The following is a 24304-nucleotide window of genomic DNA, read 5'->3' on the forward strand; positions in this document are numbered from 1 at the left end:
CCATTCCAAAAGTTACAGTGTGTCCCCAGGTTCCTGCCTTGACAGTTTCTTTTCTTTTTTCTTTCAGCCTTTTATAAATGTTCATTCCAGTATAGTTGAGTTACAGTGTCCTGGCAATTTCTGTTGTACAGCAAAGTGACGCAGTCACACACAACACCACACACACACACACACACACACTCTTTTCTTTATATTATCTTCTATAATGGTCTGTCCCAAGAGACTGGATAGAGTTCCCTGCTGTACAGCAGGACCTCATGGCTTCTCCATTCTCGGCGTCATCGTTGGAGTTTTTTTCATCGACACCCATTCTCTTGATGACCTAACTTAGTCTCAGGTTGAAATGTTAACTCTTTGGTATTGACTCTGCATGATATACCCTGCCCTGAATCCAGACTCCCAAGCCCCGCTTTCACCTCACCGTCGCCACTGGAAGGTCACACAGTTGTCTCTCTGTGTTAAACTCTCCATCCTCCTCGTGAAGCCTATCTGCCGGCTTCACCAACTGAAGAACAGGCAGCTCTTTCCTGCCTGTTGCTCAAACCTTTGGTGCTGCATCCTTCTGCCCTACCTGTATGTCCTTCTGCCCTAACACTCCCGCTTGCAGCCTTCTTTGGAGGAAAGGTCATTGTCCGGCTATTGGAAGCACATTGCCTGTTATTTTCTAGTGCTTCCTTGCCCTTATTTTCAAGATGGTTTGGAGGAATTGAGACCTTTGCATTTGCATGTAAATTTTAAAGGCTGCTTGGTCATGCCTGCAAAGAGGCTCCTTATGGTTTATAGCTGGATAACATGGAACCTGTGGGTCATTTTCAGGGAAATTGACACCTCCAACAAAAGGAGCCCTATTCAAAGATTTGGAAGCCAATGTCGTGGCTACCCAAGGGGAAAGGTGAGGGGAAGGATGAATTAGGGGGTTGGGATGGACCTATAAACACCACTTTATATAAAATAGGTAAGTAACAAGGACCTAGCATATGGCACAGGGAGCTGTACTCAAGCCTGCATAATAACCTATATGGGAAAAGAATCACAAAGGGAGTGGACATATGCGTATGTATTACTGATGTGCTTTGCTGTGCACCTGAACCTAACACAACTTTGTAAGTCAAAAAAAAAAAAAAAAAAGGAAAACTTATAATGAAGAGTATAAAGAGACCTTTTTTTGCCAATGAATTTGGAAACCAAAAAAGAAAGGAGTCTTACAGTCCATGAAAGTGGTAAATGTCTCCATGAATTTCTCTTTGTTCACTCCTCTCCGCAGTTTTCAGGGTACAGGTCCTAGACCACTTATTGCTTGCGGATAATGACAGTGTAATGATGATGGTTTCGAATGTCCTTTTCCTGTTGTTGGCTTCGACGAGCGGAGAGAAATACAGATGCATTTCGTGGATTGAGTCTATATCCTAAGATCTTGGTGACAGGTTGTAGTGTGCGACAGATAATTTGGTATATTTCATGGAAAAAATATGTCCTCTTTAAAGAAAGATAGGTTAACGTCTTCCTTTTTCCTCTTCTGTCTTTTATTTATTTATTTATTTTTTTGGCTATTTCTTGGGCTGCTCCCGTGGCATATGGAGGTTCCCAGGCTAGGGGCTGAATCAGAGCTGCAGCCACCGGCCTACGCCAGAGCCACGGCAACGCGGGATCTGAGCCACGTCTGCAACCTACACCACAGCTCATGGCAACGCCAGATCGTTAACCCACTGAACAAGGGCAGGGACCGAACCCGCAACTTCATGGTTCCTAATCGGATTCATTAACCACTGCGCCATGACGGGAACTCCTATTTCTTTTTCTTGCCTTAAAACCTCAAGTACAAGTGGTTAGAGTAGACTTCCCTTCTCTGGGTCCCAATCTTTGAGATGAATTATAATATTTAACAGTTAGGTATTATTTTAGCCATAAATGTTCATAGGTGTTCTTTATCTGATTGAGAAGTTCTCTTTCCTGGCTACTTTTTTTTTTTTTTTTAAATCCGTCCGTTTTCTGTGGCTCTTGTTCTTTGAGGCCATTTCTGGAGACCTGGCTTTAGAGAGGTGGGTGTGAGGGCATTGTTGTAAGTCTGATGGGTCCCATGTTGTTCGATCCAACTAAGAAAGACCGTTTCTCAGAGCAGAGATTGGTTCTTTTATCTGTCATGCTCTTAGGCAGGGACAACGCACGGAGCTCACTTAATCTCATAAGGCCAAAATGAATTGCGGGCTGTTTGCCGAAGCATTTTTGGCTGCCCTCCTTCTGTATGCTTTGATAGATTGAATCATTTATTATTTAATAAGTGACCAGTAATAACAAGTAATAATTCAAAATGTGTTTTCTGTTGTTAAGAGAGCTAGGGGAAAACGAGCCGCGAGAGATCTTCCATTCGTAAGTCGGGGAAACTAGTGACTTCATCCACACAGGCCAGGTGAGTCGGTTCCGGATACAGGAGCAATCTGGTTCTCACGGGGTTTTGCTGCTTCATCTTGCTTAAGTGTCTACACATAGTCTCCACGCAGAATATGATGAGCTTGAAGAGACTCATTTTTTTCTTCTAATTCCTTGGGTGATGAGTCAGTTTTCTCTCTCTCCTGACCGACAGGCAAGCCAGAACACTCCAGCATGGAGTTCCCGCTGTGATGCAGTGGGTGAGGAATCTGACTGCGGCAGCTTGGGTGGCTGCAGAGGCATGGGCTTGATTCCCAGCCCAGCACAGTGGGTTAAAGGATCCGGATTTGCCCCAGCTGTGGCTCGGATTTGGTCCCTGCCCTGGGACCGTCTCTATGCCATGGTTGCAGCCATTTAGAAACACACACACACATACACACACACACACACACACACACACAGACACAAGAGTTCAAGGAAAATGGGAACAATTACCGAGATGCTAATCCCATAACATAAATGTCTCATTGTTTCACATTAATCAGGGAAATACTACCATTTCAAGGCGAAGTGAATGTGATGCTCTATCGAGCTTTTTTTTTTTTTTTTTTTTCTTTTTCTTTTATTTTGGCTTTTTGCTATTTCTTGGGCCACTCCCTTGGCATATGGAGATTCCCAGGCTAGGGGTCCAGTCGGAGCTGTAGCTGCCAGCCTACGCCAGAGCCTCAGCAACGCAGGATCGGAGCCGCGTCTGCAACCTACACCACAGCTCACGCCAACGCCGGATCGTTAACCCACTGAGCAAGGGCAGGGACCGAACCCGCAACCTCATGGTTCCTAGTCGGATTCGTTAACCACTGCACCACGACGGGAACTCCCGAGCTTGTTTTTCGGGCACGTACCACGCACGCTGTTATTTTTGCTAATCACGAACTACAGGAGTCAGGGTAAAGGACGCCTCCAGAGACTCATAAACTTGATTTGACCCAGTAGTCTTACACCCTTTCATCTCAATACTTACACGAACCTCGTTATCAAGTGACCAGTCTCCCTAGATTCAGCACTGGCTGCTTTAATTTCCATTTCTCTCTGGCCAGTGGCATTATCCACGATTAGTGAACTTGCCATAAAGGAAGCAGAGATAAGGATGATGGTTTAGATTAGAGTCTAACAGGGGACCCAAACTGGGAGGGACATGGGGTTTTCGATGTGGTTAAGGCACGAGGTGGGGCTCGCTGTGACCTAAGGAACAGGTGTCCGGCTTGACTGAGAAGCCCAAGGAATTTGGAAGCTCTGGTTCATGATTTTATCCTTGTGTCCCTTGAGCAAGGCAGCTTCACTGAGGTCATTACTCACTCAGCACACAGGGTGTAGCAGTTTTCTGGTAGGGTTGCCAACCTCCCACTAGTTTCAAATGTCCCTGAGTCTCTCCCCCGTTTCTCCGTCTTTCCACATGAAGCCACAGCCCAAGGCTTCATCCTTTTGCCATTGTCAACACAGGGCTCCATGCAGCCAGAAGAATCTGGATCAAAGAGGAGATATTATTTGCCTCTTCAGAAATCTGCAGTGGCTCCTTGTTGCTTTTCAGCATGTAGATCTATCAGGGTAAAACCAAAGCCCCGTGGTGGTTTAAATATATGGCTTCTCCTGTTTTCGGTGACCTGTCCTCTTAGGGTTCTTGGCTTATAACGCACCCAACCCCTCCGTTCTCTTTCTCACGTCATCTCCCCTTCTGGAACGCGTATTGCCTCTTCCTGAATGTTGTTCATGCAGTTCTTGTGCAGCTGGTTCCCACATCACCTGTCACCCCGCTCTGAGAAGGCAATTTCATCGGTCCGGCCCCAGCCCTCACCACGTCTGGTGCTTCAATTATGGTTCCCACCCCTGCCATTGTTGGAGATTCCTTCTCTGGTGCAAACGCTTTGAGCTTTCAGTGATAATGGAACATGAAGTGAGGGATTTGGAACTGGAGCTCTGTGGAGTAGTCAGGGAAAAGGATACTTAAACTCACACCCTTTGATGGACCCTCTGCTTCGGTTTTCAGCATCTGATCATCAAGTTTTCCTATAAATTCCCCTACTGCAGTGTTGGATAAACAAAAGGAAAATATCAAATGCACAATTAAACCTTGATTGTAAACATTTAAGGCATATGTACATCACCTAAAGAGGTAGCGAAATGTTCATTCCTAAGCCTCAAAATCAGAGATTCTTTTTTTTTTTTTTCATGGCCGCACCCACGATATATGAAAGTTTCCAGGCCAGGGACTGCATCTGAGCTGCAGCTGCAACCTATGTGGTAGCTGTGACAATGCCAGATCCCTTACCCCACTGCTCCAGGCTGGGGATGGAAACTGTGCCTCTGTGGCAACCAGAGCTGCTGCCGTTGAATTCTTCACCCACTGCACCATGGTGGGAACTCCAGTTTCAGAGACTCTTAATCAGCAAGCCTTAGAGATTGTTTGGGAATCTGATTTTATAGCATAACTTCAGGTAATGATGATATCCTTTATGAGAAATTATGATATAGTTATTAATTATGATGTCATTAATAGCTTCCCTAGGATTAGGGCAAGAAAGACTTGGCTAATGTTAAAATGGTCCAACAATCGGGGGGGGGGTTATGTAAATAATGATATATATTAAGTGCAGTGTTGTGCAGTCATAAATGTAGTTAATATTAAAACATGTGGCCACCTGTTACTATGCTTGCAGAAAGAGAAAACACAACATGTTTACTTTCCGTATCAGTAAGTGTTCACAATGAGCAGGGCACCCATCCCTCGTCGTCTGTGCAAAAGCAAGAGGACTTTCCTGGATAGAGGGCTTCCGTGCTGGCAGAGAGTGTGCCGTCTTTGCCTTCCAAGGGGGTGAGTGGATCACACTCCTTCATGGCTTGTCCCTCCACTCAGTGGCAGTAAGAGGAGGAAGATTACCAAATAGTGGGGTATGTAAATACAAGTCAGGAATTGTGAAGAGAGCAAGCAGGGAGGAGGCGTGGCAGCCGGGGTGGACCGCGGGAGAGCCCTTTGTCTTAGAGGCTTGTTGAGGGTTATCAGGGTGAAGAGTTAATGGGTCACCTCTTGCGAGGCTTGGAAGTCAGTGAAACAAGGCACGTGATGGTTGTAAGTCGGGTGAGGACAGGAGAGCTGATGAAATATGCATGCGAAATGATTGAACCCTCCCCTTCTCCCTCTCTGCTGCATATACGCAGAGAGTCCATCCCTCAAGAAAGCAAATGAGGTTGCGTCAAAATTATAGGACACCATGGAGTTCCCATCGTGGCTCACTGGTTAAGGAATCTGAAGAGCCTCCATGAGGATGCAGGTTCAATCCCCGGCCTTGCTCAGTGGGTTAAGGATCCAGTGTTGCCATGGGCTATGGTGTAGGCCACAGATTTGGCTCAGATTCTGCATTGCTGTGGCTGTGGCGTAGGCTGGCAGCTACAGCTCTGCTTGGATCCCTAGCCTGGGAGCCTCTGTGTGCCACGGGTGCAGCCCTAAAAAAGCAAACAAACAAAAAAAATAATAATAATTATAAGGACACCATATCCATTAAGTACATCATAAATGTGTCAGTTAACAAACATGCTGGGAATGTGTAGTTGCAACAGACAGCAGTGACTCAAGATTTGTATTTCTTTTCTTTTTTTTTTTTTCTTTTTGCCTTTTCTAGGGCTGCATCTGTGGCCTATGGCGGTTCCCAGGCTAGGGGTCTAATTGGAGCTGTAGCCACCGGCCTACGCCAGAGCCACAGCAACACCATATCCGAGCCTCGTCCGTGACCTACACCACAGCTCACGGCAACGCCGGATCCTTAACCCATTGAGCAAGGCCAGCGATCAAACCCGCAATCTCATGGTTCCTAGTCCGATTCATTAACCACTACGCCACGACGGGAACTCCTTTTTTTATTTCTAATCAATACAGCGTTGCTACATGTTAATATAAACGACACACCACCCAGCCACACAGTGATGAGACGTTGCAGATTTGTGGAAAGGAATCAGCCTGGAGAGTGCTTGTGAAAACTGAAATTCAAACAATACTGCCTCGTCGTATTACTGCCACTGTAAAACCTGTGGAGGGGAAGCTTCCCCCCAACCTTACAAAATTGGTTTTCTCAGGGAAGGAACTAGAGGTCGTGCCTAGAAGGAAAAGAGACCCACGGGGGTTCCAGCTGTATCGTTAGCAGTGAGAAATAAAGGATGGAGAGGAGGGAGGCACTCAGAAAATAAGGAGGAACATCTCAGTGAAGCATTAAGATGCTCTTCCATTAGACTGCGCTGTACTTGGTCTGCTCTCTCTTCCCCCGTGAAAAAAAAAGAAAGGACTGTGCAGAATAAAATCATACGTGTATTAACCGTTATTTCCTAGAGAACATGCCCATAGGGGTGTTTAACAGAAACCCTGTGATTTGAACCTACCTTTAGAGGATAGTTTTCTCTAAACACAGAGACAGCCATGGAAATGACTATGTTCAAGCCTCGTTGAATATTTATTTCCATGAACGCTAACATGACCTGTGTATTGACAGCACGAAATCCTATGGCATTTCCTCGGCTCCCGGAGCTCAGTGATACATACAGCAGGGCACATCTCCCCAGGGAAGAAGCTTGGAGGCGAGACAGGAAATACTCCCTCCCAAAACGTGCCATGATTCTTTTCAGGGGCAGGGTGTTCGGGAAAACGGTTTCGTCTTCCTCGAGCAAGGAAGAACATGTGACGATCGCACGTGGGCTCATCCACGGGGCGTGTCGAGAGCTGTCTGCCTCCCCTTGATTCTTGGGGTCCAGGCTGATAATCTAGGTACCAAGAAGTAGAGCAACACGGCAGGGCTGTCCAAACCCAGTGAGGAATTCGGAGGGTCTAGTCAATGGCCATTCCTCAGAAATGTGAGAACATAGAGGCAAGGTACAATGTAAAAAAATCGTGTTCATGAACACCTTTGAAACAGCTTTTGAAACTTGCTTTTTAGGGCCATACCTGTGACATATGGAGGTTCCCAGGCTAGGGGTCCTAATTGGAGCTACAGCTGCCGGCCCACACCACAGCTCACAGCAATGCCAGATCCCCGACCTGCTGAGTGAGGCCAGGGATCGAACCCGCAACCTCATGGTTCCTAGTTGGATTCGTTTCCGCCACGCCACAACAGGAACTCCTAAACTAGCTACTTTTGATGAAACCCCAAGGCTTATTATGCCCTGCGTTAAAGAGTCTGCTTTTCTCTGAGCACAGTGGCATCTCTTTTGTAGGCAGTGTTTTAAATTATTCACTCAGGGGACCAAAGTCAGTTTTCCTAAATAAGAAGAGAAATAGTATGGTTTTAAGAAAAGCTGCTTCGCCTAACGTGGAAGAAAGGGTGGAGGACGGAAATTCATTTGTTCCCCGCCCACCACCACCATCACCTCCTGGTTTGTTTAGGCTTCCCAGAGGTGGTCTGCTCTGTTCTCTAATAAAGCCATTGTTCACGAGTGCTGCCCTGCTGTCTGACCACCGTTTGGCGCCTGCTTATGTTTATCTATGAATCTTGCTTGGGAAAAGATTTGTCAAGTCTGGCTGGGAGTCCTCGGGTATATGTTGACTCTTCGTCCAGCTTGGGCCTCATCAGAAGTGGCCAGAGTATAGTAACCCTCCAGAAGGGATTCACAGCAGGGCGTGTCATGGATAAGCAGGCGGAATGCTCTCTCCATCTGTTAGAGCCCGTGGCTGTGGTGGGAATCAGGACACGGGGCAGTTTCCAGTTCGTTGAATCCACTGGACAACTGAACAACGATCTTCTCAGCAAGTCGTGGTTCAGCCCTCACAAAGTAGGAGGGACTGTCGGGTTGAAAAGCAGCATTTCCGCTCCCCTGATGAGAGGGCGGTAGCACCGGGCAGTGCTGGTATCCTCTCTGACGCCACGGCTCATGTGTCCCAAGCCTTGCTCAGGTGAAGAACTATATCCATTCGTGGTTTTCAAAACAGTGGGAGATAATATATGTACATGCGTACATGTTCCTGAAACCACGCGTCAGCCTGTACTTGAGACACAAGGTTGGACAGGAAGGTTTGCTTTATCTTAGAGGTCAGCACCCAGAGGAGAAGGTGGACTCATGTCCAAAAGCCAGCTCCCCATTACTGATCAGGGGGCAAGAGCCCGCAAAGGGTAGTTTTAGGGATGTATAGACAAAGGGAGGCGGCAACATGCAGAACCGCGCCGTTGGCTCCAACGGCCCTCTTGACATTGGTCATGCAGTGCCCTGACCAGTGTCATCTTGATTATTTGAGGCCCACTTCATCTTCAGTTCCAGGGCTGCTTTGTTCCCATTTCCCTGAGGCCGGTTCTTGAAATTGTGGCAGCTGATGTCATGGCTCCCCTCTGGTCATCACACAGTTAACTTTTTCCACTTGCTGGGGGGTTGCAGCCTCTACAAGGCAGCTCACAGGACACAGCTCAGAATATGACCTCTAGTCCTGGAGGAGGAACTAAAAGTCCTTGATGTGCTGAATGACTAAACTGTTTTCGTTTTGTCTTATTTGACTGCTTTTCTTTGCTTCTGCAGTTTCTCTCGTCTCGGATTAAACGTATGCTTTGGCTAAGGGTTTTCTACAGATAAAATCAGGTGGGGGACATGTCAGTGGAAGAACCGTAGGGTCTGTCTCCATTTCTCTACTTCTTTCTCTGTCACACACATGCATGTATATACTAAATTACTTTGAAATATACATATGTACAAATATACATATAGACACATACATGTATGAGATTTATATAATGTAAACATGCAATGTACATATATACATTTTATAGACACACATATATATATGAGAGACATTTCTTTTAAGGAATGGGTTCATGCAATTGTAGGTCCTGGCAAGTCCAAATTCTATAGGATAGGATGGCAGTCTGGAAACTCAGGGAAGAGTTGATGTAATTTTGAGTCTTCTTGAGTCTGAATTGTGTCTTGAGGATAGGCCCTCAGGTTGGAAACCCAGAGAAGGACTTGATGTTGTGGTCTTAGGTCTGAAATCTCTAGGGCAGCCTGGCAGGCTGAAAACGCAGGCAAGATTTCTGTGTTACAGTCTTGAGGCAGAATTCCTTCTTCTCCAGGAAGCCTCAGTGTTTGAGGTGGTATTGCCCTCAAGTGATCAGTGTCATCTTAATTTGGATAAGGTCCCCCCATGTTAAAGAGCATAATCTCAGCTGCTAATGATGGTAGTCGTTCAGGCATCTGCAAAGTACCTTCCTAGCAACTTCTAGACTCACATGAGACCAACGAGGCTTCATAGTCTAGCCAAGTTGCACAAAATGTAACCATCACAAGAATTCATGACCTCTTAAAAAACAAGCACTTCCAAAAAGGCATTTCCTGAACAGAAGCCAAACCATTTCTCCTTGAACAGCGCACGACACAGCCCTCTGTTCCGTGGCTGATCAGTCAGAATGCCTGCTCTTGCAGCTGCCTTTCCTGCCCGACTTTGAACACAAGTCATCTTGAGCCGCCAGAGCGGGCAACCCTTGTCAAATGCAGGTGATCCAATGCCTCTAGAGACGTACTGGAGCATCCCATAGGAATGGTGCCGTGTTCCTGATGTTTTAAGCAATGATGTAAAAAGGGGGAATTACCAGTCAGATCTGCTTCTCAGTAGAGGCCCAGCATCAAAACAGTACCAGGTACCGAAGAGGTACTAAGCCTTTGTCGAATCCCTCAGTGGATACCCAGCCCTCAAAGAGATACAAGAAGACCTAGAAAGAGACGTGCCGTCCATAGTCCATCAATTCCTTGTCTTTCTGCTCCACCTTGCTCTCCCTGCAGGCAGCTCTGAAAAGCCTGCTTTTTGTTGTCATTGACTTCAATGCAGTGTCACATGTGTCAGGAGGGGCACCTATCGTCTCACCATGGAGCAGCACCCTGCTCTGCTGTCTCTTAACGTGGATGTTTATCTTTCCGATTTCAGTGATACATCAAAGCGAGGCACGTCTGTGTTCCATCAGCTCGCAATTAAGTCCCTCGCTGGGTGTCGAGCCTTTAATACCCCTTGAGGAAGGAATTTAAAGAAATTCAAGAAGGCTTCTGGGCTGCTGTTGAAGCATCTATGTCCCAGTTCCAAATCCACCATCTTTGTTCTCCCTTGGGATGATGGTGCACCTGCTTAGCAAATACCTTTCTTCTTCATCAGCTGGCTCCGTATTTAGTGTTAGCTGTTAGGGACACCAGAAGGTGCTGGAAGGCAGAAGGATGGGAGAGCCGTTTGCTCTTTCCTGCTGGCTTATTGTTTTTGTCTCCATCCCTGCCGCAATGGTTCTGGACCTTGGCGGGTTCTAGTTTCCATGCTTTGTATCTACACATCAAGTGACTTTTTTCAGTCCAGTTTGGCAGCCTCAGTCTCCTTGCTGTACCCCGTGAGGTGGACGCCCAGGGGCACTCCTGTAACCTCTTGCTGAGCCCACATCCTGAAAAAGGTAAACTGAGTTAGATAGGATTGTGTTTCTATTTTGTGCTGTGCCATGTACACATTATGACATAACCACCTAGAATATTTCATTACTTTATTTCCGGCGGGGGTGTGTGTGGTCATTTTGTGTCTGCTTGGGGGATAGTGAGCAGGGTATCTTTATTTTTAGCTACCCAGCATACCTAGAAGTGCTGGATCAGTATTTGCTGAGAACACAAGATAATCGGTTATTTTAGGACGTCGCTTTGTAAATGTTAGTTTTCAGAGACTGGAATATGCATTCAGGCCTCAGATAAAGAGATGCCCCATCATTCAACACCTCCCCCCGTCCATTTCTATCACCCGTTAAAATAGCTCAGGGCACCTACAAATTTGATGAGGGTTTTAATGGGATGCTTATTGGTTAATCACCACAGTTGGCAATCAGCACATTCATGTTCAAAAGCAGGACCCATAAAGGGGGCTTTAGACATGTCACGTCAACTCCCGACATTTCTGTCCGGCTTACACACATTTCATTAAAATGAGGTGGCTGCTTGAACGGTCCAGTTATTTTGTTGAAAAGAGTCCAGTTGATGTTTTTTTAGGTAGACAAATAAGACATTCATGGGATTTAGAAGGTTTTCATTGAAAGCAAACTAAAAAGTGGAAAGCTCTTGATGTTAAGAAATATTCTTGGAGTTCCTGTTGTGGCTCAGTCGTAATGAACCTGACTGGTATCCATGAGGATGTGGGTTCAATCCCCGGCCTCGCTCAGTGGGTTAAGGATCTGGTGTTGCCGTGAGCTGTGGCGTAGGTTGTTGATGTGGCTCGGATCCTGTGGCTGTATGATGAGAGCACATGGCATGTCACAGTCTTACTCTTTTTTTTTTTTTAATAAATTTTATTTATTTATTTATTTATTTATTTATTTATTTATTTATCTTTCTGCCATTTCTTGGGCCGCTCCCGCAGCATATGGAGGTTCCTAGGCTAGGGGGCTAATCAGAGCTGTAGCCACCAGCCTACGCCAGAGCCACAGCAATGCGGGATCCGAGCTGGGTCTGCGACCTACACCACAGCTCACGGCAACGCCAGATCGTTAACCCACTGAGCAAGGGCAGGGACCGAACCCGCAACCTCATGGTTCCTAGTCGGATTCGTTAACCACTGCGCCATGACGGGAACTCCCATAGTCTTACTCTTAATGGATGGGCATTATAAGTGCTGATGGGCCAGTGTTTTCATACAGGTTCAGAAGATACCCAGTCCATTCAGTTCTCTAGCCTCTCAAGCAGACCATGCATTTTTCTGGCTGGTTCAGCTCAGGCGTAGTTACGTTGTCAGATTGGGTGTCACACCTGTATATAGAAAACAAAACCCTAAGCCTGTGTGCTCTAAACCTTTGTTTTGTGATCCACAGTTTCAGTTTAAAATTAAAACTCATTTTACCTTGAGTAACATTCTTACAATATGCAAGGAAACGAAACCAGCCACCCCTCACACTACATCAAAATAGCAGAGATGATTAAAGTAATGACTTTTAAAGTGAAAATCACTCGATCATAGTATATATATCCATGCCAGAAGATCCATTTGGAAGTGGCCCAGATGAAACTGCAGCCCGCCAGAAATTATAATTCAAAAGATTTACATGAAACCCGCGAGCATCATTTAGACAAGTGGCTTTGGATGTGCAGTTAGAATACCAATGGCTGTTTGTGCCATTCAGCCTTCTGCTCAGGTTTTGTCTCTAATGGGTCTGGTGTCACCTCTGGAAAAATCCCTTGGTACCGAAGCTCCCATTGGATCCTTTGGGCTTGCTTATAAAGGGATGCTGGCGGATGTGTTTATTCTCCTCTCTGGGTACCAGGAATAATGAGCTGTCAGGATGATAAGATCATATATGCCACCTAAATTTTTACAGCTGCCCCATCCCATCTCCCCCGGGAGGCCTCTGATTTACATGTCATCATGGCAAGAGCCTAGGTCCTTGGCAGGGCTGCCTCAGCTTCTGAGGCCCAGATTGCACTTCCTGAGTCTAATGCTTTCTTGGTTGCATGCATTATTTTTCCCCTTGCAGTCCGGGAGCATGCATAGTTAAGATGACATGACACCAAATGCGAGTGGCCTCTGCATGGGGTACTATATTTTCCTTCCTTCCTTCCTTCCTTCCTTCCTTCCTTCCTTCCTTCCTTCCTTCCTTCCTCTCTCTCCTTCCTTCCTCTCTCTCTCTCTTTCTTTTTGATCACACCCACAGCATGTGGAAATTCCCAGGTGAGGGATCAGACGTGTGCCACAGCAGTGACAATGTCACATCCTTAACCTCTAGGCCATCAGGGAATTCCCAAGGGGGCGCTGTATTTTGAATTCCTTTTTTCAATCTGGAGTCTACCTAACTTTATCAAAAATCTTCTTTTTAGCTACTAAATTATTTCTAGACTACCGATTCCTAATTAATTTTCCAGCTCTTTTTAAATTTTGTCATGGAAGAAGAGGTCAGTTGCCCCATTCTTTCCTAGAGCGGGACCATGAACTTGCTATAGGGGTCTCTTCGTGTGTTGCTTGCTCAACGACTTCTCTTTTTTCTGTCAGTTCTTAGGAATCAGTGTTTGTTCTGTTCTTTGCAAGCTGAGTTAGACTGTCCGTCTAGTAGGTAAATGAATGAGCGTGAATGTGCTTCATTAAGGGATTATTTACTAGAGCAGGAGGTGGTAGGATTTGGTCCCTGGATCATAGCAGATGGATTCTTCCTCCAAAATTAGCATTGCATTGCTCTGTTTCAATCCAGAAGTGATCCATCTGAAAAGAATTAGAATCCCTGTTTCAGGACCTATCTCTGATGGGAGAGTTGCATGCATGTTTCATTTCTCTAAGAAATTTTATGATTCCTGATGGTACAGACGACGTCTTTGTGTCCTTTGTATCCTTTTCAGGATGACAGACCCAGTTCCCTCGAGAAGGTTGGGGTGGTGGAAGCTGTGGCATCCTGGGCACAGATCCCATTAGGACCAAGGCATCTCTGTGCCCATCTTCTAAGTGTTGTACTGACAGATCTCACTTCACTCTCTCTACCAGAATCTGACTGCCCAGAGCAGCCTCACCCAAGGGGGTGCCCGCACTCCACAGGTGGCCTTCATTCAACACCTGGTCCAAGCAGGGCTGTACAAGCTGGCCCTCCCCCTCACGTCAAGTTGGGTCACCCTGAGGGCCATGCCAGGCTCAGAGAGCTCCATCAGGTCAGCTGAGGCTCTGATGAAGACCTTCTGCATCCAGTCTTCCCCTTCCTGGTCCTTAATCCTTCATCCCAAGAGGGCTCCTTAACCGGGAGACTTGAGCATGAACTTTGGTGGGACAGGTAGTCGAGGGGAGGGGACAGAAAGTGACAAAAAGGAAGGCGAGGGGACAGGAAGTGGTGTAGAAGGAGGAGGCAGTGCCATCCATTGACAGGAGGGCATGGGACAGGATGTGACAGATGGTGGAGAAGGGGCAGGAAGTGACCAAAGCGGGGAAGGGGACAGGAGGTGTCATAGAGGGAGGGAGAGGAGGCAGGAAGTGTCAGAGAAATAGGGAAAGGGGACAAGAGGTGGTGCAAAAGGGGGCAGTGCCATAAATGGACTTGAAGTGAAGTGACATAGAAGGAGGGAGAGGAAGTGACATAGAAGGAAAGAGAGGGGACAGGGAATGACAGAAAATAGGAAGAGGGGACAGCAAGAGTTGTAGAAGGGGGTGGTGCCAAAGTTGACAAAGGAGGGGAGGGGACAGGAAGTGACAGATGGAGGGGAAGGGGCAGGAAGTGTTGTAGAAAAAGGGAGGGATACCATAAATTGACAGGACGGGAGAGGACAGGGAGTGGCAAATGGAGAGAGGGGACAGGGAGTGACAGAAGGAGGGAGAGGGGCAGGAAGTGACAGAAGGAGGGAAAGGGGACAGGAAGACTTAGGTGGTACCACACATTGACAGGAGGGGAGAGGACAGGAAGTGACAGAGGAGAGATGGGATCCTGGAGGGAAGTTAGGGTTAGGTCTGGGGATGACTAAATGACGATGGTTTCGAAAGATTGCCCTTTGGTCGATGACAAAACCTTTTATTAGATTTATAGCGCCCAAGGTAAAAAGCAAAAACAAGAGCTAACATGTTTGGCCATGAGAGCTCACGTCCCTTGATCGTCCTTATGAAAAGGTGCAAGGGAAGCCAGCAAGGATTTGCCAACATTTTACCAGTAAATCACGAGACGTACTTAATTGCATCCTTGCCTAAAAACGTACCCACACTCACTCCTGCTGTCATGTCATGAATTTGGAATACCATGCAGATCTGCCTCAGAAACTAACTTCGGAGGCATCGACTTCCCAACGAGGCAGTTTTGGCCTCCTTTTTAAAAACTTCGGCAATGAGTGTTCTTCCTTGAGAACCCAAACCTTGGCAGGAAATATTTCGTAGACCTCTCGTTTGTGCTTAAACCAAGATTCAGTTATCATCTCGACTCAAATTCCTAATGGGTGCCAGTGACCATTTTTCCTGCTCCTGCAGGAATGTGGTAGGGCAGACTTAAGACCTGATGTCTAGAAGGTCAACCCTCTTGTGTTGCATGATGTTTAAACCTGATCCATGTGAATTTCTAATCCGTTGCGTACAGTGATTGCTATTTGGAAACAGAATCGTTTCCGTAGAACAAGAGCCCTTTTCCCATTGAAAGAGTTCCTTGAAAATTAGAGCATGTGACCTATAAAACAGATAACCAATGAGGATCTACTGTGTAGCATCGGAAAGTATATTCAATACCTTGTAATAACTTATAAGGCAAAATACATACAAATATAAATATATATATAGTATATATAAATATGTAATATAGAATATAAAAGAATATATATAAAATACATGTGCTATATATAGTATATTTATAGTATAGTATATCCATACACAGTTAGATACAGATAAAACTGAATCGCTGAGTTTCTTTGTGTACACCAGAAACTATCACAACATTGTAAATCAACTATACTTCGATTTTTAAAAAAGCTGAGAGTGTTTGTTGGTCGTTTAATAACCAGAAGCCCTGTTACTTGCTTTAGACTGCAGTCATGTAGAAAGCAACCGTTTGGTGCAGCTCGATTTTGAAAAGTGACTACATTTAATCTGTAAGCATCCAGGGACTGAATCAGTGGCTCTTGTGATTTATATTCCTGTTCTGATAGCCGAAGTTCTCCTTATCCCTCAAAACTGCCCACACTACATCTTAGGCTCGTGGGTCTGTTTCATGCCTGGAGGAGATTTGAAAAGTGAGGTCATTTAAGAACTTCAGTGTAAGGCTCCATCTTACCTAAATTTAGTAGTTTCCTGGAGCTTCTCCAGGTGGCTCAGAATCTGTAATGGGCTTCTCTCCGAGGGCAAGTCCATAAAAACAACACTTTGATGGATACAAAATAAATCTAACAGCAAAAAGAGTTTGCACCTGGAGTTCCTGCTGCAGCACCATGGGTTAAGGATCCAGTGTTCTCTCTGTAGCAGCTGGGGTGTCTCTGGAGGTGTGGGTTCAATCCCTGGCCAGGCACAGTGGGTTAACATTCAGATGTTGCTGCAGCTGTGGCGTGGCTTCGATCCCTGGCCTGGGAACATCTGTATGGCATGGGTGGGGCCAAAAAAAAAAAAAAAAGAGTTTACCCCTAACCAGTAGACACAACGCAGAGACAGTTTGCAAAGCCACGCAGCTGGTGAGGGTGTATGTGCAACACCACCGTAACAAAGTCTCAAACATCCGGAGATATTTATAGCTGAAAGCCCTTCATTTCTGGACAATCTTAAGCCTCTTTAATTTTTTAGGCCTCATTTTAGCTCCCTTAATAGAACTGTCATGTGTGCCCTTCGCTAGTACTCATTTGAAGTTTTTAATATTTGCATTCGGCCTTGGGTCTTCTGGGTAATGTCTGCAGATGGGGTCCTTGCTGTGTTTTGTTAGCTTACCCTTTTTCTACTTATTCTGTTTCCTTCTTTCTCGATGTGGGGGAAAGCGCGTTGACGAGGTCCCCTGGGATTTGGTGCTCAAGACTCTGTTGATCCTAGGTCTCCCTTTTATGGGTTCATAGACTGCAATCGTGTCCTCCCCCCGCCCCCCGCAGCTCTGGTCTTTGCAGATGGACTCACACTAGTGCTCACAGGCTCCGCATAGAGCGTCCGCTCTGGGCTTGAATCATTCTGTCTTCTTCTCTCTGGATCTTGCCTGCTCCTTTATGACTTTATGGAAAAGCAGAGACCTAAGTGGGTATAATATTCTTACTACAGTGGTTTTTTTTTTTTTTTTTTTTACATTTTTTAAAAAAAAATTCCTGATAATCAAGGTTTCCCTGGGAGAGGAGCAGAAACACCTCCATCCCAGGCATGGTTCTCTCTTATCCCAGGAGAGAGAATCATGAAGGAAATTCATGGAAGAGGTTTATGAGCTGGCTTTCTACTTATAAATGCTTGGCTACGACAGCGTCCACCACCACTGCGTACACGCTTGGGTGTGTTTCCTGTCAACTTGTGGGGAACGTCCCTCCAACACGTAATCCTTCACCCGTGTTTGACTAAATTCCAATGTGTGGAATGCTTAAAAGGCGGGGAGATGGGGAGGACCCTGCCTGGCCTGACCTGAATTTATGTGGGACAAGGACGGGAGGGCCAGGAAGAAAGTGAGGCTTCATTCACGTGTAGACTCGGCCCTTGTAAACCATGGATCTGGAGTTCCTCTTGTGGGTTCTTGGAGTCAGCGGGCTTTATAGGAAGTACGATCAGCAGAAGAGAGGAAAGTTTGTTAACAAGGACGTGCAGCAGGTAATTCCGGATCCGTCCCACTGGGCCAGGACCGTTCTGGTGGCTAGAATCACTGAGCCTGTTAAGTATATGCCAATCCACTCGAAAGCCAATACAACAGGGATGATGGGGAGCTCCCACTGTGGCTCAGCGGGTTAAGAACCTCACTAGTATCCATGAGAAGGCAGGTGTGATCCCTGGCCTTGCTCAGTGGGTTAGGCATCATCGTTACCAGAGGCTTCGGTGTAGGTCACAGCTGCAGCTCCAGTTTGACCCCTGGCCTGGGACCTTCCGTATGCATCAGGTGTGGGCCTCAAAAAGCAAAACGAAACAAAAAACAAAACTGAAGATGATGAAACGCTCTCTGTATGGGAGATGTTGTCTTCTTGCTAGCAGTCCAAGCAGAGGATGCTGTGTGAGCAGGCTTGAGCGGAAGGGAATTGTCTGCTCCAAGCAGTCTTTTAGGGATCCGTCCGCATGCCAGTGTCCTGAGTTTCCCCAGGTCATCTCCATCCCAGGAGGAGAAAGAGGAAAATACAGAGGCCACTCAGGGGCGATGTTTTTGAACCAGGCTTGGCAGCTGCACACTTCACTTCTGCTCATAAATCTCTGGGTGGGAGCTTGTCAGGCGCCAGCTTCTAGATGAAAAAAAGGCTTTGAGGAAGGGCTGTTGGGTGCCTTGCCAAACAAGAGGCCAGGTGAAGAAGAAGAAAGGGATTTGGTGAATTGCTCGCAGCCTCCCCAACACCGCCCCTGTCCACTTGGTTGGCGTTTCAGCACAGAAGGGAGAAGAAAGCTCCCATTTGCTAGAATCTAAGGAAACCTGGGGGGTGATACTGGAACAAGCCAAAGGTTGGCGCCTGAAGAAATACAGAAGGGTGTGGGCGGAAACACTGCATCTTATTGATGCCCAACATCAGGAGACTTTGTCAAGCAGAGAGAAGAAGGCCAGAAATTCCAATGTGTCACAAGTTGAATCACAAAGCTCCGTGAGCGATGCAGGTGACACACAGCGGACTGAGCGGAACTGTTCATTCTGCTGATTGTAGGGAGGGCATAAGGGTTGAAGAGGCAAAACTGATAAAGCCAGTTAAGAGGTGAGAGAATGCATAGCAATCCCCACCCCAGTTCCAGATTTTTATTTAAGTTGTGTGAAGCTAAAATTTCCCCAGAATGTTATCCTAGACACACAGGTCCTTGTTGTAAAATCAGATCACTCTTTATGCCTATTCTTGCTCCTCCTTCTCGTGGTGTTATGGTGCATCTCTCTGCAGATGGATCTGGTATCGTTACTCATTTTTGAGTTCCTCATTTCCAGCTCTGGCTAAATAGTGTGACCTTGAGATCCCACTGAGTCCTCAATATTTTCCTTTGAAATAAGTGCAAATGGTAATGTTTAAAGAACCATGCATATATGTCCAGTGTGATTTTAAATGCCTGATCTGGATGAATGCAAAACACTAAAAAAAAAAAAAAAAGAAAATCCCATGCACTGGGAAATATTCATATTTTACAGCAATGGAAATAAGGGTTAGAAGTTATTAAAGAACTTTGTCTAGGTCACATAGGTAGTCAGGAATGCAGCTGGAATCCCAATCCCAAGCCCCATTTTTATCAGGCCATAAAAATAGTTGTTGGGGAGTTCCCGTCATGGCGCAGTGGTTAACGAATCCAACTAGGAACCGTGAGGTTGTGGGTTCCATCCCTGGCCTTGCTCAGTGGGATAAGGATCCAACTTGCCGTGAGCTGTGGTGTAGGTCGCAGATGTGGCTTGGATCCCGCGTTGCTGTGGCTGTAGTGTAGGCCGGCAGCTACAGCTCCGATTCGACCCCTAGCCTGGGAACCTCCATATGCCATAGGTGTGACCCTAGAAAAGACAAAAAAAAAAAAAAAAAAAAAAAAGTTGTTGGAGGAGTTCCCTCTGTGGTGCAGGGGGTTAAGAACCTGACTGCAGTGACTTGGGTCACCGCGGAGGCGTGCATGTAATCCCTGGCCCGGTGCACTGTGTTTGTTAAAGGAGCCTGCGTTGCCACAGCTATCCTCTATGTACTGCTCAAATTTTCCTTCTCTTTTTTATCCCTGGGTATTTGAAATTGCTATCAGAGAGAAAATAATTGGACATTCAGTTCTAAAATAACATCACCTGCCCTCTGCCCCTTAGTAATGATTTAGCCCAATTTTTAGTACCATTTAATTTTCCCTCTTTGGTTAAAGTGAATCCATTGTTTAGAGTACTGCAACTGTATTAGTTGCAACATAGTATGTTATCATACATTGTATATATATTACATTATTTTTCCTCTCTTTTAATATGTAGTTTTGACTCTTGGATTAGTGTAAGCACCACGTAACTATTTTTACACTAAGAGTTTCGGTGTTTCATTGCTCATTGCTATTTTGATTTATACATAGAACTCCTCTTCATGGGTACGTTAATTGGATTCATTAATCAGCTTATTAGCATTCTTGAGTTTTTTTGAGGAAGAAAGTGCGTTTGATAGACCTCGGAAGTGCTTGCCTGACTATGTTTCCTTAGCTAGTTGTAGAATCGGTGACTGAAAGCCCAAATCTCCACGTTCCTCTGAAAAACCTGTCCTTTGGAAGACAATTCTGGAGTTAACCTGATATTTTTCTTTGGGAGAATCCAATTTCTTGAAGAGGTGAGAAACTGAAGCCTTGAACATTTTTCACACTTTTTTTTTTTTTTTTTTGTCTTTTTGCCTTTTCTTGGGCCGCTCCTGCGGCATATGGAGGTTCCCAGGCTAGGGGTCTAATGGGAGCTGTATCCACTGGCCTACGCCAGAGCCACAGTAATGCAGGATCCGAGCCGCGTCTGCAACCTACACCACAGCTCATGGCCACGCCGGATCGTTAACCCACTGAGCAAGGGCAGGGACCGAACCCACAACGTCATGGTTCCTAGTCGGATTCATTAACCACTGCGCCACGACGGGAACTCCTTTCACACTTTTTTTGTGGGATTTTGTTTTGGCCCTGCTCACAGCGTAGGGAAGTTCCTGGGCCAGGGATGGAACCTGAGCCACAGCTGTTAACCCAAGCTGCTGTAGTGACAATGCTGAATCCTTAACCTGCTGTGCCAGACAAGAACTCTGTTTTGTGGTTTTGAATGAAGGCTTCTTGTAGGCTATATTTAGGCAAGGTTTCTTTTAATTAATTCCTTCAGACTACCCTCTGACACGAGGATGAAGAACTTTTTTATAATATGACACTGTAGTTTAGCTGACATAACTGATATATCCAGCTTCTTTCCACGTTATTGGAATCTACACCGAAGGCTATGAAAGCAATTAGATTGTTAAATCTTCTGCAGGCAGCAGTGTCCCTGTACCAGGAGAGCGGCCAGGGAAACCTAAGTATCACCTATTAGCTGGCACTTTTGTCCTCCCTTCCTTCCTCCCTCCTTCCCCCTTCCTTCCCCCTTCCTTCCTTCCTTCCTTTCTTTCTTTCTTTCTTTCTTTCTTTCTTTCTTTCTTTCTTTCTTTCTTTCTTTTTCCTTCCTTCCTTTCTTTCTTTCTTTCTCCTTCTTTCCTTCCTTCCTCCCTTCCTTCCTTTCTTTCTTTCTTTCTTTTTCCTTCCTTCCTTCCTTTCTTTCTTTCTCCTTCTTTCCTTCCTTCCTTCCTTTCTTTCTTTCTTTCTTTTTCCTTCCTTCCTCTCTTTCTTTCTTTCTTTCTCCTTCTTTCCTTCCTTTCTTTCTTTCTTTCTTTCTTTTTCCTTCCTTCCTCTCTTTCTTTCTTTCTTTCTCCTTCTTTCCTTCCTTCCTTCCTTTCTTTCTTTCTTTTTCCTTCCTTCCTTCCTTCCTTTCTTTCTTTTTCTTTCTTTCTTTCTCCTTCTTTCCTTCCTTCCTTCCTTCCTTCCTTCCTTTCTTTCTTTCTTTCTTTCTTTCTTTCTTTTTCCTTCCTTCCTTCCTTTCTTTTTTTTTCCTTCCTTCCTTCCTTTCTTTTTTCTTTCTTTCTTTCTTTCTTTCTTTTTCTCCTTTCCTTCCTCCCTTCCTTCCTTCCTTTCTTTTTCCTTCCTTCCTTCTTTCTTTTCTTTCTCCTTCTTTCCTTCCTTCCTTTCTTTCTTTCTTTCTTCCTTTCTTTCTTTCTTTCTTTCTTTCTTCCTTTCTTCCTTTCTTCCTTTCTTCCTTTCTTTCTTTTTTTTTCCTTCTTTCCTTCCTTCCTTCCTTCTCTGCCTAGAAATTGGGCAGGACAGCTCACTTGCCCTTTTGTGGACCAAGCACAGAAAGACCACGTGGAATCACGTGTGGACCAGCCACAGAAAGAACCACGTGGGTCCTGGGTTTCTGGAATTGTTCCTACCTTCTCTGCAGTGTTTCCAGAGCAAATCCACCCTTAACTAGGTGAGGTACCTGAGTTTTCTGTCCCTCGCAGCCAGAGGATATCCTAACTGACACACCGTTTGCCATCCATCTGTGTTTGGCGTCAGGATAATATGCTGCTTCTGATCCGAGTTAGGTCTAGTGGCGTGGTTATGGTGGAATTCAGCTCTGCCCGTTTAAAGACACAGTTCAAAGAGCCTGGGAAATGTATTAATTGCCCTTTTTAAGAATTCAAAGATATTTTGTAACACAGCTGATACACTCTAGGTGGTTCACCTTTTAGAGTTGTGTCATTACCATGCTGAACCTGTGTGCAGAGACATAAATAGCTTCAGTCTATAAAAGTGTTCATGGTCTTTTACGGGGGTGCCTTGGCCCTTAATTTATCTTATATGTAAAGACTTATTTGAATATTTTCAGTTCCTGGCACAGCCTCCATTCTAGCTCGTTCAGAAGGGAAGTACAACTTGAGAAGGCTTATTCAAGCCAAAAATACATGATTAAAGGCCATATTTAAATGGTTTGGTATTGACCTAATTGAGAGATCCATGTATTTAGTAGACTGTCAGAAAAATCTCCAGACGTAGGGCTTTAGTCTATGATAATGTGATTTTTTTTTCCAGCAATATGGATAATTTTTTCTGCACATGATGGTGGAGTAACCTGAAAAGCCATGTGGAAACATAGTCCAGCTGGATTCCTTCTTCACCATTTGCCCAAACGTAAATTATATATCATGGGGACATCTAACCATTAGAAAACATGAACATATGAGAACAAACGTTGGAAAGAGTCAGTGTTGATGAAGGGCAGCGAACGATCGGGTTGGGCAGGGATGTCTCTGCTTTTCGAGCCCACTGACAAGAGCATCCCTTCTGGCGGTGCCCCAGGCTTAGGCAGTGGCTTAGGCAAGACCTGGCTTCCCTTAAAACCTCCTCGTGCATTCACAAGTCAAGTACCAGTCTCCCTTCAAGCTCATTATCAGTGAAACTGCTGACGATCTAACACAACGCACGCTTACGTGATCATTCTGGAAATCGAGCAATGGAAACTGTGATTTGATTTTCAGGTTGTTGAAAGTCATAGCTGCTAGCAAGGTGTGAACATGAAGGTAGGACACAACAGCTGTTCAATGCATTTTTTAAAATGATTTTTTTTCGTATGGCTTACTCTGTTCAGCAATAAACCAAATCCTGTAGAATGGAAGCATTTAAAAGCTGGGTGACAGATGGCCGCTCCTCATTTCCTGATGCGTTTTGTGATGGAAATTTCGCCGAGAAAAACACTAATAATAATGCTGTTAATATAGTGCCTTTTCCCTAGGAGCTTCAAACACTTGACAAACATAACATAATTAATGCTTAAATATTATACAAACATCCACAGGAAGTGGGAAAGCAGACACTGTCAACCTCCTCTGGTGGTTGCAAACCATAGGCCTGTTCGTATGTGGATTCGCTCCTCCAAGAAGGTAGCTGGTAAAGAAGGGGTTTCCCCTTGTTTCTGAACTTCAACCCAGCATGGGGGAAGAAGAGGCAAGATTAGGCGGAGGCAAGAGAAGGCAGGAGAGGAGTTCCCCTGTGGCTCGGCAGGTTAAGGATTCAGCACTGTTATTGCTGTGGTGCGGGTTCAATCCCTAGCTTGGGAACTTGTGCATGCCGGGGGGTGCCCCCCCCAAAAAAAAGAAAAAGAAAGTACAGAAAGAAGCAGCAGGAGGAGACAAAGGGAGTGGAGGGGGGCAGGAGAGACTGGAGGGAGAAGAACAAACAGGGAGGAGAAAGAGGCAGATGCTTTCTTTTCTTCCCCATAAGTGCCCTCCACCACCTGATCCATTCCTGTTGGATCCACCCCCAGGTCAATTCCTTTGCATGAGAGGTGTCGATGCTGAGGCTGGAATGCACCACCATGACCTGTCAAGTCAGTGCCAGAACCGAAAACTCCCTTGTTGCGTTCACGAGGAAGCATCTTAGGCAGCCCGCGGGGTCCTTCTGCTGACAGGGCGTGGGTTGGGGCGAGCACTCTGAGCCAGGAAATGAACAGCTGTGGTCTTCAGGTGGGATGTGCCTTCCTGTGTTTCTTATGTCCGGTTGCAGCTAAAGCATCGCCTTGGAGGACTAAGGTAGACCAAATTACCTCTTTGGCCAAAGGCAGAACCCAGGAAGGCAGAGAATCGGGAAGAACCTGGGTTGTGGGCGAAATGCCATTCCCCACAGGGGTTGCCTTTCATTCAAAACTCCTAAATGAGGCTGCAGAAGAGTGACTGATGGTTTTATGAACATCTCTTTGTGTGGGGATTAAGAGATACATAAGAAGTTTATTAACTGGAGAAGGGCTTTTTGTCTGGTAAACCATAAATGGCTCTCACGAGTGAGTCTGGAATGGAGCCA

At 45.7% G+C, this 24304-nt stretch overlaps 1 long non-coding RNA gene across 1 annotated transcript; it reads left to right on the top strand.

Moving 5' to 3' along the window:
• LOC110257927 lies at positions 2338 to 23236 on the top strand. Its single transcript, XR_002340930.1, has 3 exons — positions 2338 to 2407; positions 5082 to 5236; positions 22541 to 23236. It is a non-coding gene; the product is annotated as an uncharacterized LOC110257927 (long non-coding RNA).

The sequence above is a fragment of the Sus scrofa genome, chromosome Y (genome assembly GCF_000003025.6).
Source record: "Sus scrofa isolate TJ Tabasco breed Duroc chromosome Y, Sscrofa11.1, whole genome shotgun sequence".
NCBI classification, from domain to species: Eukaryota; Metazoa; Chordata; class Mammalia; order Artiodactyla; family Suidae; genus Sus; species Sus scrofa.